The sequence below is a fragment of the Neomonachus schauinslandi genome, chromosome 12 (genome assembly GCF_002201575.2).
Source record: "Neomonachus schauinslandi chromosome 12, ASM220157v2, whole genome shotgun sequence".
Classification (NCBI taxonomy): domain Eukaryota; kingdom Metazoa; phylum Chordata; class Mammalia; order Carnivora; family Phocidae; genus Neomonachus; species Neomonachus schauinslandi.
In genome coordinates, this window is record NC_058414.1 from 98,930,377 (window position 1) to 98,947,236 (window position 16,860).

General features: G+C 50.0%; 1 non-coding gene across 1 annotated transcript; it reads right to left on the minus strand.

The window, feature by feature from the left end:
* Positions 1-10,904: 10,904 nt before the first annotated feature.
* TRNAC-GCA lies at positions 10,905-10,976 on the minus strand. The gene has a single exon. It is a non-coding gene; the product is annotated as a tRNA-Cys (tRNA).
* Positions 10,977-16,860: the final 5,884 nt, after the last annotated feature.

The window sequence follows — 16,860 nt, forward strand, 5'->3', positions numbered from 1 at the left end:
CTTTCCCCCTCCTCTTTCCTGGTGAGATATATATTTGTAATAAACGTTTGAGGCTCCATCTGGCTTCCGTTGCTGGACCCGAGGGCTCTGACTGCCACAGCGAGCTAAATCCTGAAGTGCCTTATGTTCCACGCTGCTGACAAATGCATCTCCAAGGGGGATGAAGTCGAGCAAAGCTTTTCCAACTTTCTGCAGCGAAGGATCAGCTTTATTTTTATTTTCCAAAGTTCTGTCATGGCTCAATAACAGTGCATCAGACTTGCGGACTTTGAGACCCACCCCCCCCACCGCCAACACCAGAGTGGCTAACGTCAGATTGTTGTAGAATTTCTAAGCATTGACAGAGAGCTCATGGACGACACTTTGAATGGCACCAGGCTCGTGCTTGCTTTCGCGACGTATTTACTGAAGGGCACCAGGCTCGAGGACATGCTGACCATGAACTCCTCCGGAATAGAGGGATGACTTTACTATCTGTTGAGATAGTCATGCAAGCCCTCTGTAGAACTACCTTTTCCAACCAGCAGGCGAGTCATACTCCACCAGTTAGAAACTGCATTCAATTAAAGAATGCAGAAATGACCAGAAATGAGAGTGCTGTTGTGCAGGGGGTGGGGTGGGGGTGGGGGCAGACTCGCTCACTACTGTACTGTGCATTTCTAGTGGGAAAGACAGGAAGTTCCTGGGGGTGCTTACAGGCAAGGAAGCAGCCAAATGCACATGGGCCCTGAGCTCTCTTTATTCCACAGAGAGGTGGGCTTGGACCAGATGGAGCTGGGTGCCCCACAAAATGTGCACCTGTAGAAGGATCTTTCCTTGCACTGCTATACATTGTCACAGGGGGAGCTAGGAAGACCTCAGGAGGGCCCAGTTGACTGTAACAGTGGGAGTTTCATGGTCAAGGAAGTAGCCTTCTTAGAAGAGCCTCCTTCTAATGAGTAACTCAGACCTACTGAGCTAGGTCCTTGATACTTCGTAGTTGATGGGGAAAGGACAGGAGCCTTCTGACTCATGTTGATTTGTGGTGTAAACACATCTCCTTTGTGGTGTAAACAAGCTAGATACACATGCCTTTCTTTTGCAAAGGGTGTGTGGGGATGAGCAGACCTGGACTGGCATGGCCACTCCAGGGTGTCTTTAGGGACACAGGTTCCTTTTAGCTCTCTGGTCAGCCTTTCTTGAAATGTGGATCCTATCCTCAAGGTTGACCCATGGTCCAAGGTGGCAGCTGGTACTCCAGCCATCACATCTGTGCTCCAAGTAGGAAGCAGGAGTAAAGGCCAAAAAAAGGACATGTTGTGTTTGTCCTTCTCTGAAGTTTTCCCAGAAGTCTTGTCCAATGACTGCATCTTATCCCTCTTTGCCTCCCCTAGCCAAAGAGAGGCCAGGAAATGTGGTCTTTAGGGTGGACATAACTGCTCTATAAAATCAGGGTTCTGTTACTAAGGAAGAGGGAAGAATGTATATTGGGTAGTTAACTGGTGAGCTCTGCCCCCTCCACACACACATGCACACACACACACGCTCACATGCACACTCACACATGTATACAGATGTGTGTGTTGCACAGTTTCTACTCTTTTTTTTTTTTGTAAAGGGGTAAAATGTGGCTAGTTAAACATAACTGCAGGGTACTATGTAACTGGTGGAGTTGTATAATGCACAACCTGTGCATCCATACCTGGCCGCCCTGTCAATAACCATCTCTCCAGTGTTCCATCTATAAAGACCTATCATATGAATGTCTGCTGTTTCTCAGAGCTAATGAGATATTGCACTCCGTTGATAAATAGGTATGTTTCCACTCCTGTTTGATTACCAGGAAGCTCAAGGATGAGTTTTATATTCAGCAATAGTAGCTTCTCCTAACCTGGGCTCTCAGGAATAATTATTTACCTCCTTTCTGAATGTTTAGTCCTTGCCTTTTTTTCCCTTTCAATTTAAAAAATTGTGGTAAACAATACATAACATAAAATGTATTGCCTTAACCATGTTTAAGTGTACAATTCAGCGGCATTAAGTATACTCATATGGCTGTGCAACCATCTGTCTCCTGACCTTTTTCATCTTCCCAAACTGAAACCCTGTCCCTGTTCATCAATAACTGCCCATCCTCCTGCCCCCAGCCCCTGACATCCCCCCTTCTGCTTTCTGTCGCCATAATTTTAACAACCTCATATAGTCAGCCCTGTTTATACTTGTTTGATCGGTTGGACTTTTATGTATCTTTTATTGCGAGCTGCCTCGGATTCAATTTTTTTTGAAGCAAGCTTGGTATAAACAAATAAAATCAGGATGGTAATAATTAGGCACAAGGGAAACACTGAGAAAGCCTAGGGCAGGTTTCCTCTATCCCTTCAGGAAATGAGTATGGCTGACATAAACATGACACACTCAGTCTTCACTACTTGTTGGAAAGCTAGATTCCGGGAGGCTGGGCCTAGGGGTAGCAAGGAGCTGTCCTTCCACTGGAGTGAAAGGTCCTCCACATAGAGGCATCGGGATTTGAACTGGCGACCTGTTGGTTTGCAATCAAATGCTCTACCCCTGAGCTATACCCCCACCTCCCTCTGTCCTTTTAATAAGATACTTCCATAATTCCAGTCTTTGCCAAGCTGTGCTCCCACGGTGGGCCTCCTGGGGAGCTGCCTGAGCGCCTTCTCTGGGCACGCAGCTCCACACCCGTCAGAAGCTGCTCTCCACCTCCCGCCTGCGCACCTGTGTCCGCGTGAACACCCCTCTTCCCAGGTGATGCCAGTGATGATGATGCCGGTAGTGATTACCGGGTACCGGAGGGATCCTACCCATTCCCTCCACATCTAAGATGCTTGCTTGCTTTTTCTGCCTCTCCCGCTCTGTTTTGCTTTCCTTTCGCAGGGACTAAGACCTGGGACTGATCAGAGGCTTTCTCAGGGCTTACCCCAGGGGAGGCACCCAGCCTCCGGCAGGCAGAGAAAGCTGCGGCCCCAAACTGTGGGGGGAGGGGAGTGGGCAAGGACCAGCCCAGGTGTTGGCAGGCGGGAGGGCCCGGGGTTGGGCATGGGGTGCTTGCTCTCAAAGAGCCCCTGCTCAGCGGTGATGCATTTCTAATATTGAGCCATCATTGCATTTCTGTTGAATCTTTCTTGGTTATGTTGTCCTGTACTATTGGATAGAATTTTCTGCTCTTATATTGAGATGATTCTGAAGTGAGATTGGCCTTCCCTGGTAGAGGAGGATGGTTCCCTGCTCGAGGGTCTACTAGTAGCTGCTCCCTGTGCTAGACCCTCCAAACAAGCTCTCGGGTCCGTCTGTAGAGGATGTAGGCAGTCAAGCTCCCAAGACTCCAGACACAAGCAGATGAGGTGCTGTACTCGGCAGTCCGCCTTTCTTTAAAAAAAAAAGAGTCAAGAGTGTTGGAAAGTGGATGATTTTTTTCCAGGATTATGAACAACACTTCGATGAACATAAGCACACGTGTTGCCCACTTCTCCTGATTTCCCTACGATGGCTTCCTCAAAGTGAAATGTCAGGCTCAGGACGTGGCTCAGCGACGTGGCCCTCCCAGCGGCTGTCACGCGTCCCCCCTCACGTCCCTCCCCTGTGGTCCCCCCGGGTCTCAACACAGACTCTGCCCCTCAGCAGGGTGCTAACAATCCGCTTCGGAACGGGGTCTGCTAACCCCCAACCGGCACAACCTCAGTGTGGTTGTCCCGGTATGGAGCTCGGCTCCCAGACCCACATGCCAGACCCCCGAATGCAAAGAGGCCCCCTGATCTGACCCGGCTCTCAACACCTCCCCAGTCCGCCTCTCAGTACAGATCCAGTAAGCCGGAACGCCCTCCAGGTTCCCCGGGAAACCAAATTAGCTGTCAGAAGGTTGCTTAGTGAGGCTGCAATCAGAGCAAATGGAATCGAATGTTCTTGAGGGTTTTCTGCTCAGGCCACAGAAGTTGTTCATGAATTATTCCCATTCCAAAGTACTGTCCCTTCTTTGGAGGCCAGAATACTCACACCCACCAGAGTGGGCATCTCAGTGTGTCCTCAGCTGCCCCTACTAGGTGGCTGAGTCCTGTCACCCCGTGTCCTGAATGCATGCACCCCTTCCCTGCCTCGTGTCTCCACTCTCCGACCTGCTAAGTGTGTTCGAGTCTTGGTTCACAAACGGAGGGCTAGAGGATACGTCACTTCATTTTTCTACAAAACAGCTTGATCTCTCTTTTGTGTCCCATCCTGCTGAATGACAGAAATTGAATGACTCAACTCTGGGGTTCCCCACAACTTCCCCTGTGCTGTGCCTAAGTTCTGAAGGGGCTTTCGGAGTACCGCAGCTGTCGGGGAGGGTGGGCGTCTAGTCTGCCACCTGGTCTTGACCCCACTGTGAGCACTGGGACCTTCTGATCCCATGCTGGTCCTTTCTGCATCTTCTGCTTGGCTCCCTGGTACTTGCCACCATGCCCATGTGGCCCTTCTATGCTGGGACGGAGTTGGCTTGCAAGTGCCAGTCTGTATGGTCTGAATCCCCCAGCGCCCAGATGGCTGGAATGTGAAAGCTGAGCATTGACAGTTTGCATTGACAGGCTCATCCCTTCCCCCTGGTATTAAGGACGCAAGCTCTCCCTGGCTGGCTGGCTGGCTGGGGGGCGGGGGCTGGGGTGGGATAGGAGCCAGAGGCGCAGGAAATCTTAGTTACCATCTCCACTATGACCGGCCGCACCTGAACTGCAGGAAGACTCAGCTGCCTGTCTCCCCTCCACTGACCCCAGGACCCTCCATCCTTACAAGACAGCTCTCGCAGGGGCCTTCCTGCGAGTCAGCGTTGAATGTTTTCTGTGAGTTGTCACCTTGAGTCTTCACATCCACCCCTGAGCTGGGCACGATTATTATCCCCAAGTTGCAGATGAAGAAACTAAGGCTTAGAGAAATTCAGGAGCCCAGACAGTCTAACTCTGGGACTAAAGCTTGTGGACCATGTTGCAAGTTCTAACGCACAGAGTGAATCGGGTCTCTGCGTGGCAGGACTAGATGAAATACCAGCCAGTTCCTTACTGTGTGCTTTCTCTTCTGAAATATTTGAGAGATAACAGCGCGTCGCCCGATACTGTAGGCTATTAGGCTATGATGCAGTTAGTGAGGTCATAGCTCCCTTTTACCAATATTCTCGTCTCATGAAGTCCCTTTGAGTGCGCCTGCTCAAAAACACATCTCTCGGGGTCACTTCTGCTGATGGCCAATCCCATCTGTTGCGTGCTGATTCTAGTTTCATGTTCACGGGGCAATATTATCTTCACATTTTAGGGGTATCACCAGCCCGCGTATAAACCAAAGTGGGCGTGTCCTAGGAGCTGGAGGGAAGCATTACCCCCCCCCCCCCAAACCTCTGGGCAAGTTGAGTCATTTCGCCAATCCCTGAGGTGAGAGCCCAGCTGGCGGGAGGAAGACCAAGCAGCCAGAACTCATCGCCCCGTCCATCCACTCGTGACCTCACCCTGTGTTGCTGGTGATGCTCCTGATGCCGCCAGTGAGCCCGAAACCATAGTAACTGGTTCTGTGAGCATGCTTCTTTGTTTCTCCTTGCTTTTCAGTGAAGTTGCCTTAGAAGTCAGCCTTTCTCCATGGTGCTAAGGGGAATACAGAGAGTTGTCCTCACACATGGATGCACGGCTGATTAATGTAAGATACAAACCCTCATCAGAACCAGAAAACAAAAATAGTATTTTTTTTTTAAATTGGGGAGTGTAATTTCCTTCTGTTATACTTAAAAATACTTATCTATGGGAAAGGGATTTTTAATTTTTTTATTATGGAAAATCTCAAATATATACAAAAGTAGTGGCATCCATCATTCAGTTATTGGTCAGGGTTCTCCACAGAGACAGAGACAGAGACACAGAAGCAACAGAGGGGATGGTGGTGGAGGGAGAGAGGGGTTTATGATAAGGAATTGGTTCCTGTGATTGTGGAGGCTGAGACGTCCCATGATCGCGCACCTGCAAACTACAGACCCAGGGAGGCTGGTGATGTGGTTCTAGTCCAAGCCTCCCGTCCTGAGAACCGGAGAGCTGCTGATGTAAGTTCTAGTCTGGGGCAGGAGAAGCCGATGTCCCAGCTCAAATAGGGAGAGAATGATTTGCCCCACCTCTGCCTTTTCCTTCTATTCAGGCCCCCAATGGATTGGATGATGCCCATCGGCATTGGGGAGGGCAATTGGCTTCACTTAGGTTTTACTGATCCAAATGCTAATCTCATCTGGAAATACCTCACAAGCACACCCCAAAATAATGTTTATCTAAATATCTATGTGCCCTGTGATCAGTGAAGTTGACATGTAAAATTAACCGTCATATTTTCAACATGGCCAAGCTCATTAGAGATAGAGGCTTGACCAGAGTTCAACATTTGGCAAGAAGATGTCACTGGAAGGACTGTGTACTTCCTTTGTATAAGGATGCTCCTCATGTCTGCTTGTTTCTCTTTTTTGTGGAATTGGGACCAAGTGGTGTGTTGAGGGGTTGTTAACCTCGTCAATTTCCCCATCAAACATTTATCTCATGGCTTTAGCAGGCATTGGTGATACTCGCTTACATCTCTTATGTCATTAGGAGCTGCAAATGGTTTTATTCCCATCCTCTACCTCATTAGCTCAAATTCTTGTATAAGGAAAGATATCCTTTACCAGCTATTTGGTTCTGTTGGAATATAGTTAATAGCAAAGGTATAGAACAAATGCTTGATTCTTTCCTTTTATTTATGAATTTTCAGAATAATGAATCCATGCCTTAGCAACCTCCAGATTTGACCAGTGAGAGCTTTAAAAATATATACATATCCTCATGGATTGATGGATTTTTAAATGCATGTTTTCTGTGTTTCAATCAATTACACTAATTTTTCTTTTTGATCCTCAAATAGTCCCACCTTTGGCCACTGGGCACTTGTTTAATTTGGCTCCTATGTCCACTTACCATGCTTCTACTAGTCTTTGAGAATTTCTGTGTGGGTGAGTGTGAGGGTGTGTGTTTGCACAAGCAAAATGAGATTGCCAGGCTGGGTGGGCTGCCTTTAGTAGGCATCAAGCCCCATCACACAGATGGACTTGTATTTGTCTGCAAGGTGGAGGAAGGTGAGCCGCACAGGGGAAGCGTTGGCCGGAGCCTCCGGAGCATGATGGGAAGGACAGGTAGAGAACACAGAGTCTTGGGAGAGAACTCCAGCAGAACCAGGGAGTGCCAAGGGCTCAGGCCTTAGCTGGGGGAGGCCCCACAGGAGCTGCTTGCCTGGAAGAGGCTGGAGCTGACCTGGCTGAGGATGGGCCTCGGTGCAGATTGTCCACACTGGGGATTCTGGCAAAACACAGCAGAAAGGGGGAGGACATTCAAACAGACCCATGCTGGATTCCCCACCAGTCTTGGTGGGTGAGACCTTATATGATTTATTTTCAAATTGTATATTTTATTTTAAAAAGATAAACACTGGGCGCCTGGGTGGCTCAGTTGGTTGAGCGACTGCCTTCGGCTCAGGTCATGATCCTGGAGTCCCGGGATCGAGTCCCGCATCGGGCTCCCTGCTCGGCAGGGAGTCTGCTTCTCCCTCTGACCCTCCCCCTCTCATGCTCTCTGTCTCTCATTCTCTCTCTCGCAAATAAATAAAATAAATAAATAAATAAAAAATAAAAAATAAATAAATAAAAAGATAAACACTGAACTCACAGAATTCATATGATACAGTGTTCAAAAGGTACAAAAAATATGCTGTTGGAAGCAATTGTCGCTCAGGAGGTGAATGGATAAGCTGTGGCGCATCCAGACAAAGGTATATTATTCAGCGCCGAAAAGAAATGAGCTCACGAGCCAGGAAAAGATGTGGAGAAAGCTTAAATGCCTATTACTAAGTGAAGAAGCCAATCTGAAAAGGCTACATACTGTATGGCTTCCCGAAAAAGGCAAAACTATGGAGATGGTAAAAAGTTCAGTGGTCGCCAGGGGTTTTGGGGGTGAGAAGAGAGATCAACAGGCAGAGGATTTTTAGCGGGGGGTGAAGGTACTCTGCATGATACTGTAATCATGAATGCGTGTCATTGTACATTTGTCCAAACCCACGGGTGATTATGATGTGCATCACAGTCGCAGACGTACCACGCTGGTGGGGGGTGTTCATAGTGGGGGCGGCTGGGGGTGGGCGGAACGCAGGGGTATATGGGAAATTCCTGTACCTTCCTCTCAATTTTGCTGTAAACCTAAAACTAAAAAGATTTTATTTATTTGAGAGCAAGAGAGCGAGAGCGAGTGAGCACGAGCAGGGTGAGGGGCAGAGGGAGAAGCAGACTCCCTGCTGAGTAGGGAGCCCAATGTGGGACTCGATCCTGGGACCCCAGGATCATGACCTAAGCTGAAGGCAGACACTTAACTGACTGAGCCACACAGGCGCCCCTAAAATTTTTTTAATTTAAAGATTTTATTTATTTGAGAGAGAGACAGAGACAGAGACAGAGAGCATGAGCAGGGAGGAGGGACAGAGAGAGAGGGAGAAGCAGGTTGCCCGCCGAGCAAGGAGTCCCATGGGGGCCTCCATCCCGGGACCCTGGGATCATATCCTAGGACCCTGGGATCATGACCTAAGCCAAAGGCAGACACTTAACCAAGTAAGCCACCCAGGTGCCCCCTAAAAAAATAAAATCTCAAGAATAAATAAATAGATTTAAAGAATAAAATGTGAAAAAGGTATGCAGTCAAAATTCTCCCTCTTCCTCATCTGACAAACCTCCCTCTTCTGATGCTTGGAGGAGAGCCAGATTAAGTTTCTTTTACGGTCTTCCAGTCTACATGTAGCTAATGCATAGGCTCTCTTGGACTTTATTAAGAAGAACTCACCCCTTCCTAGCCCTAGGAGAAAGGCAACCCCAGAGTCAGAGACTCAAAGTCCCTGCGTGCATGCCATGCTGTGAGCGAGACAGCAGCCGGCTGAAGGGAACTGTCGGGTAATTACAGGGGACTTCTGGATTTGAACCAGAGACCTTGCGATCTGCAGCCAAGTGCTCTAACCTCTGAGCTACGCTCCCTGCCTGAGCAAAGAGATCTTCGCATTTTGGTAGCTACACCCAAGACACCTGGGAGAACTAGACTTAATGTTTATCGAACACTTCTAATGTGCTAGAGAAACTATTCTAAGAGAGAGATATATATATATAGAATATAGATACATATATATAGATATAGATATGATTTAAAAACCATCTTGGTGGTATTATCACCACCACCACCATCACCATCCTCGTCGAGGATGACACTGACACAGGGGATTAAAGCAACTTGTCCCAAATTACAGAGTAAGTGACAGAATGAGAGCTAGCCACCACTTTGCTCATACGTCATACTCATTTGCAGAGCTTTGTCTTGTAAATATTTTGGTGGAAATATTTGTCTTATAAATATTGTGTGGAAGAAATGTGCTTTGAGTGGAATGCAAAAGACAATGCCTATGAAAATCTTGTGACCAAAGTACATATTGCAATACAAAAAAAATCAGCACTAAGAATACTCTTTAATTAGCACATTTTGCTCTGAGCTTACCAGTCACCTCAGCACCTGTATCAGAGCATTTTCACTAAATATATTATGGGCTGCAGAGCAAACTGAAGGTGGCTGTCCATGGGTTTCCTGAACCTTCCCAGAGCCACCTGCCTACCGCGGTCTCTTTCTTGTAATTGGGGGAGCAGCCCACCACACTGTGGGGAGCAAAAGGAGCCTCTCTGTACTCTGACCTGCACACCCACCTACCCCCTCAAAACTGCCAGAAACCAGTGAGGCTTCCCCCGCTCAGGAGGGCCCACCATCTACAGGTGGCTGGCCCAGATGGACAGGAGCTTTAGGAGGAAAGTGCTCACCAGATTTCAAAGAGTCCAGAAGCCCCACAAAACATAAAATATCTCATTTAGAAATGTTTATATTGATTACATGTTGAAATGATAATGTTTTGGATCTATTGCACTAAAATACGGAAATCAGTTTCACCAATTGCTTTTTACTTTATATTTTTAAAAATGTCCCACCTTTGTTGAGATATAATTGACATTTAACGTTGTATTAGTTTAAGGTGCACGACATAATAATTCAGTATTTGTATATACTGTGAAATGAGCGCACAATAAGTCTAGTTAACATCCATTGCCTCGTATAGTTATATATTTTTTTCCTGGTGATGAGAACTTTTAAGATGTACTCTCTTAAAGACTGATGGATTGATTGATTGATTTGTCAGAGAGAGAGAGAGAGCACAAGCAGGGAGGCAGGCAGAGGGAGAAACAGGCTCCCCGCCGAGCAGGGAGCCCCATGCGGGACTCAGTCCCAGGACCCTGGGATCATGACCTGAGCCGAAGGCAGACACTTAACGACTGAGCCACCCAGGCGCCCCAAGATGCACTCTCTTAGAGGCAGCCGGGGTGCTGAGTTGGTCGGGCACTCGGCTCAGGTCATATCTCCTGTGGTGAGATCAGCTCCAGTGCAGAGTCCGCTCGGGATTCTCTCTATCCCTCTGCCCCTTCCCCTACTTTCTCTCGCTCTCTAAATAAATAAATAAAATCTTTTAAAACATCTACTTTCTTAACAGCTTTCCAAATACACAACACAGTATTGTTAGCTATGCCACCATCCTGTACCTTACATCCCAGGACTTAATTATGACTGGAAATTGTACCTTTTGACACTCTTCACCCACCCTTCTTTTTACTTTACTTAATGTGGTTAGCTTGCATACCATTTCTGGGGCTGGCAAGGCTGACCTCGCCTGGGACCCCAGAGCCCAGGATGTGAGTTTCTCTCTGCTCTCTCTGGTCCTGGTTCTTGGGAGGCAGAGGGCAAGAGAGGATGGGGGAATGGTTGCAAATCAGCTTTGCAGCCAGAACGCGGGATAAAACACACAGTGCCTGCAGGGGGCACCCGGATTTGAACCGGGGACCTCTTGATCTGCAGTCAAATGCTCTACCCCTGAGCTATACCCCCAGGCATGCAAGCTTTGTCTCACGCACACTCTTCTACCCACAACAGCTGCAACTGGTCTTGCCGGCCTCTGCAGCCTCCGCGGCCTCCCGGCCTCCAGCTTCCTTCCGAACTGGCCTTTCTGCTCTGAATACCAGCTTGCTCTCTTCCCTGGAGTTAGGTGGATCAAGGGGTCAGATGCCCACAGCCGGAGGCAGCAGAGGTTCGGGGAACCTCTCCTTATCTAGACGCCAAAACCCAGGCCTCCTGGAGCCCCTCTCCACGCCCTGCACGGGGTCTGAGAGCATGGGCCACCTGTTTTTTTTTCCATCTAGCATCTTCTCTCATCTGCCCCCCTGGGGTCCTTTCTCCCTTTTGCCCTTCTCCTCCCCCCACCCATTCCCTGGTGTCACTCAGGGCCTTCCCCTCCGCTCTCCTCTCCTAGCCGCCGAGACCTCGTGGGCCCTTACTAAATCAAGATTGTCTTCCCCCAAGCTAACTCCTGGCCTGCGCTGTGAATGGGAGACCAGGCCCAGTAAATACAACGGAATCGGTGACCCAAGCTCCGAGAACTGTGAAAATAACAGGAGCAACACTGGAGGGCTCGTGGAGGGCTCGTCCTGGTAAATAAGAAGACCTCTACTAAAGCACACGACTAAAAACAGCCTGAGGACAGACAGAACACCTGAATCCCAGACCTGGGGAACCGCCAATGTAAAGCCACAGTGTAATAAAATAATCACAAATGTTTATCCAGCCGTCATTATGTTCGGGACAATTCCATAGGGGCTGTGATTGTTACCCCCATTTTGCAGATGAGGAAACTGAGGTGCCCGGATCTTACATAAGTAATCCAACGTGCAATGATTAGTCAGTGAGCTTGCGAACCCAAGCGGTCGAGCTCGCCCACATACCTCACCTCACCATACCATCACTGCCTAATAGCAACCGTGGTCCTAAATGCACAGGGAAAGGAAAGGCCATTTATGTAAATTATGCTGGGAGAATTTAGTTGGCCATTTGGGAAAAATTATTAAAGTAGCAACTAAGCTTCTCTTTGTGTATCAAAATAAAGTCCAGGTGGATTAAAGCATGACGTATAGGGGCGCCTGGGTGGCTCAGTCCTTAAGCGTCTGCCTTCGGCTCAGGTCATGATCTCAGGGTCCTGGGATCGAGCCCCGCATCGAGCCCCGCATCGGGCTCCCTGCTCAGCGGGAAGCCTGCTTCTCCCTCTCCCACTCCCCCTGCTTGTATTCCCTCTCTCGCTGTGTCTCTCTGTCAAATAAATAAATAAAATCTTAAAAAAACATGATGTATAAATAAATAAAAGTAAATGAGTATAAATGAATATCTAACTGATTTAAGAACAGCAAGGAAAGCATTCCCGTGGAAGAAATCACAACAGAAAATAGCAATAGATTTGGCTAATAAGCATTAAAAGTTTAAGTAGGTGGACAAAATCAAAAGGTTAATAGCAACTTGGGAAAATATTCTCATCATTTATGATAGACAAAATATTACAAATTAATATCCTTCACATGTAAAGAGCCCACATATAATGACAAAGGTCATCAAGGATGTGTTCAGTCTTAATAAATCAGAATAAACCTTAGTAAAACCAAAGAAATACTAATTAAAACATTATAATATTTTACATCTATCAAATTAGAAAAAAAATTTTCTACAATAAAATGTATTACTTTCAAAATCAGAAAAACCAATAAATATTACAAATTTAAGAATATTTCCTTCTAGGGGTGCCTGGGTGGCTCAGTCGTTAAGCGCCTGCCTTCGGCTCAGGTCATGGTCCCAGGGTCCTGGGATCGAGCCCCACATCGGGCTCCCAGCTCCGCGGGAAGCCTGCTTCTCCCTCTCCCACCCCCCTGCTTGTGTTCCCTCTCTCGCTGTGTCTCTGTCAAATAAATAAAATCTTAAAAAAAAAAAAAAAAGAATATTTCCTTCTAGGGGCGCCTGGGTGGCTCAGTTGTTAAGTGTCTGCCTTCGGCTCAGGTCATGATCCCAGGGTCTTGGGATCGAGCCCCGCATCGTGCTCCTTGCTCAGCGGGGAGCCTGCTTCTCCCTCTCCCACTCCCCCTGCTTGTGTTCCCTCTCTTGCTGTCTCTCTCTCTGCCAAATAAATAAAATCTTTAAAAAAAAAAAAAAAGAGTATTTCCTTCTAGGGGCTCCTGGTCGCTCAGTCGGTTGTGTCCAATTCCTGATTTGGGCTCAGGTCGTGATCTCAGGGTCCTGGGATCAAGCCCCATGTCAGGCTCTGTGCTGGGTGAGGAGCCTGCTTAGGATTCTCTCCCTCTGCAACCCCCCCCGCCCCCCAATCACGTGTGCTCTCTCTCTCTCTCTCAAAACAAAAACAAAACTATTCCCTTCTAGTAATTATAAGCAATACAATTTCCTATTGACGTAATTAATAAGTAATTGCTTTAAGATCAAAAGAATCAATGGAATACTTATTTGGGAAATATGCATTATAATTAAGGTTTGTAGGAATAGTTTCTTCCATTTTGAAGATGAGGACACAGCCTCAGAAAGTTTCCAAGAGACTCAATTTCAAGACCTCCCGGGTCCGAGTCCGTGGCTATTTCCATGATACCACACTTCTTCCATCCATTTGTGGTAACGGTTGGGTAACTGGAAGAACCTGAGGGTGGGATCACTGGGGGTCTCTAAGACTTACCACCTCAGCCGCCGTCTTGCCCCCCTGCGAGTTAGGAGGTGCGTCAGCCTAAGATATTAATAATGGCTTGGATATGTTGAGTGTTTAGTGTGCGAGGCCCTGCTCATACCTCTTCCCATTTAACCCTCCCGAGGACCCTTTGAGGTGGGTACAATTATTATCTCCTGTGAAGTAGCTAAGATGACCCCGATTTTGTAGATGAAGAAATAGAATACTAGAGGGTTTTAAATCACTTGCAGTCACGCAACGAATACTTAGTAAGCACCCACTCCGTTCCAGGTTCTAGTCTAGCACCGAGCGAGGCCTCAGCAGTGAACAAGGCGAACAAGGTCTCTGCCCTGGAGGAACCTATGTTCTGAGAGGTGTGGGGTGACAGCCAAGAACACAAAGGAAGCAGATCATTGCAGATACGGAAAGCACGAGAGTCACATGGAGCGGGGTGATGTGATGGAAGATGATGGGGCGAAGTGGAGTGCTCAGGGAAGTGACAATTCGAGCCCCAGTCTGGATGATAAGCCAGTGGGTCAGATGTGGACGCAGAACATTCCCGGCTGTGGGTACAGACCTGCCGGGGCTCTGAGGCAGGGACGAGCTCGGCAGGACGGGGGAGTGTGACGAGCGCTAGTGTGGCTGCAGCAAAGGGACGGTGTGGGACAGGGGTTCAAATAGAGGGCAGCGAGGCGGGACAGGGTCAGACAGTGGCCGTTATTTCTCGTGCCACCGAGGAAAGGGCGGAGCCTCGGCTGAATGCAGACTGTCTTCGCCCACGTACCGCGGCCCCCGCCTCTGAGACCCTCTCATAGGCTCTCTGCAGGGGACTCAGCCCAGGGCCTGCCCTGTCAGGCCGGTCCCATTGCAACAGGCGTCCCCGTGTCAGTCTGTAAGTCCCCTTGGCCATGAACTTAGGTTTGTTATTGTTCCTTCAGTCCCTCTGGCTCCCGGCCTCGTGGGGGCAACTTTCTAGTGGAGTGGGCACACCGGTCCCTCAGGAGACACACTGTCACTCAGGTACTCCTTGAGAGGTGATTGTGATGATGGCCCTGAGCCCGTGCATGGGGCAGGGTGACGCGAGTCTGTGGGGCTCCGGAGGGCTTCTCCAGGGCCGTGGCATCTCCATCTCACCTTGCAGGAGAAAGGGAAGTTAGGCGGAGACGAGTGGTCCAGGAGGACCCCGTGCAGTTCGGGTGGAGGCCTGAGCCAGAAGAGCAGGGAAGGCCAGGATGCCCGAGTCAGGGGAGACAGCCTCCTGTGGGTTGAAGGGGTCCCCCCAAATTCATGTGCTCCCAGGAACCCCAGAATGTGGCTTTATTTAGAAATACGGTCATTGCAGGGGCACCTGGGTGGCTCAGTCCGTTGGGCGTCTGCCTTCGGCTCAGGTCATGATCTCAGGGGCCTGGGATTGAGCCCCGCATCGGGCTCCCTGCTCGGTGGGAAGCCTGCTTCTCCCTCTCCCTCTGCCCCTCCCTGTGCTCGTTCTCTCTCCCTCTCTCAAATAAATAAATAAACTCTTAAAAAAAAAATATGGTCATTGCAGATACAATTAGTTAAATTAAGATGAGGTCATACCGGATTAGGGTGGGTCCTATATCTAACCTGGCTGTTGTCCTTATAAAAGGAGAGACACCCAGATAGAGACACAGGAGAACACCACGAAGACACACACACACAAGGAAGATGCCATGTGATCAGAGAGGCAGACACTGGAGTGAAGCAGACATGGGAGTGAAGCGTTTATAAGCCAAGGGGTGCCAAGGATTGCTGACAGCCGCCAGAAGCTAGAAGTGAGGAACAGATTCCCCCTCAGCTTCTGGGGTGTAAAGCCACCCAGTCTGCGGTACTTTGTTAGGGCAACTCTGGGAAACTGGTACACAGCCCAGCGGAGGGCTGCAGAGCTAGGCAGGGCCTGGTGGGCCCGTCGGGACTCTGGATTTTACCCTCAGAGCAATGGCGAACCACTGCTCTGAGGGTGACAAGTAAAAGAGGACCACGGTCAAATCTCATTTTCAGAGGATCCCTCCAGGTGCTCAACGTCTCAAAGCATCCAAATCCATCGAGAGTCGGGAATCGGGCCCCACAAGGACCCGGCCACGGCTCCAAGGCCCTGCCGGGTCACACGGAACCACACTCGCTGTTCCTCAAATGCCAGGCGACTGTTCACCTCCCTCCCCTCCCCCGCAGGAGCCGGCCTTCCCGGTTCCCAGCCCGGCCGGCCGCCAGGTACCCGACCTCCCGATCTGCTTCCCGCAGACAAGCACGAGCCGGTGGGCATTCCGGGAGAAGGTTTGGCAATACGCATCAAAAGCCTTAAGGGAAAAAAGTCCACACCCTGTGACAGGGCAATTCTACCGCCTGGAAATAACTAGACCAATATGTGAACATGTATGAAAGAACAAACAAGAAGCCCAGCCCTCGGCCGGGTGCTTCTCGAGGTCCATGTCCGCGTGCTGCAGACGTCGGCCTCCGGCCTCCCCGAGTCGAGCCTGCGGAGAGCCGGCAAAGCAAGTGCGGCCCGCGAGAGCGTCCCTGCGGCCTGCAGCTGGGGGCCGGCCCTCGGCCCGCCGCGCCCTGCGACTCCCTTCCCGCGCGCCCCTCCGGCGGCTGCGGGCCTCCGGGCGGGGTCGGTGTCTGCGCCCCCGCCGCGCGGCGAGCCCCGAGGCCTCGCCTTTGTGTTCGCGCCCGGATCTGCACAAAGAACGGGCCCCACGAAGCTCGGGGAACGGGGCCGGGCAGGCGGGGCGCGCGAGGAGACGAGCACACGGGAAAGGGCCGGCCCCAGGCGGCGGAGGCCGCGGCTCCGGGACGCCCCGGAGGGAGACAGCCCGGGCTTCTGGGGACGGCCCCCTGGTGGGCGCGCGGCGGCCGCCCGCGCCACCACCGAGAGGCCCGCGTTCCTAGAGCGGCCGCGGGCGGCCAGGTGCGCGCGGCGGCCTCCGGGCTCCCGGCTCCGGGCTCCGGGCTCCGGGCTCCGGGCTCCGGCCGGCAGGGGGCAGCACGGCCGCGACAGCCCCACGTGGCGGGGGCGCGGGCAGCGAGGCCGAGGGTCCGGCCGAGAAATTTTAAAAATTCAAGTTATTCAATATTAAATGTACAAAACGCATATATACATGTATTTAAAAGAAATCTATAGAAATAACGTTTTTTAAAATAAAAAACTGGCTTTCCGGCAGCTCCATCAGCTCGCAGCAAGCTAGCCGCGCCGGTCCCCGTTTCCCAGGG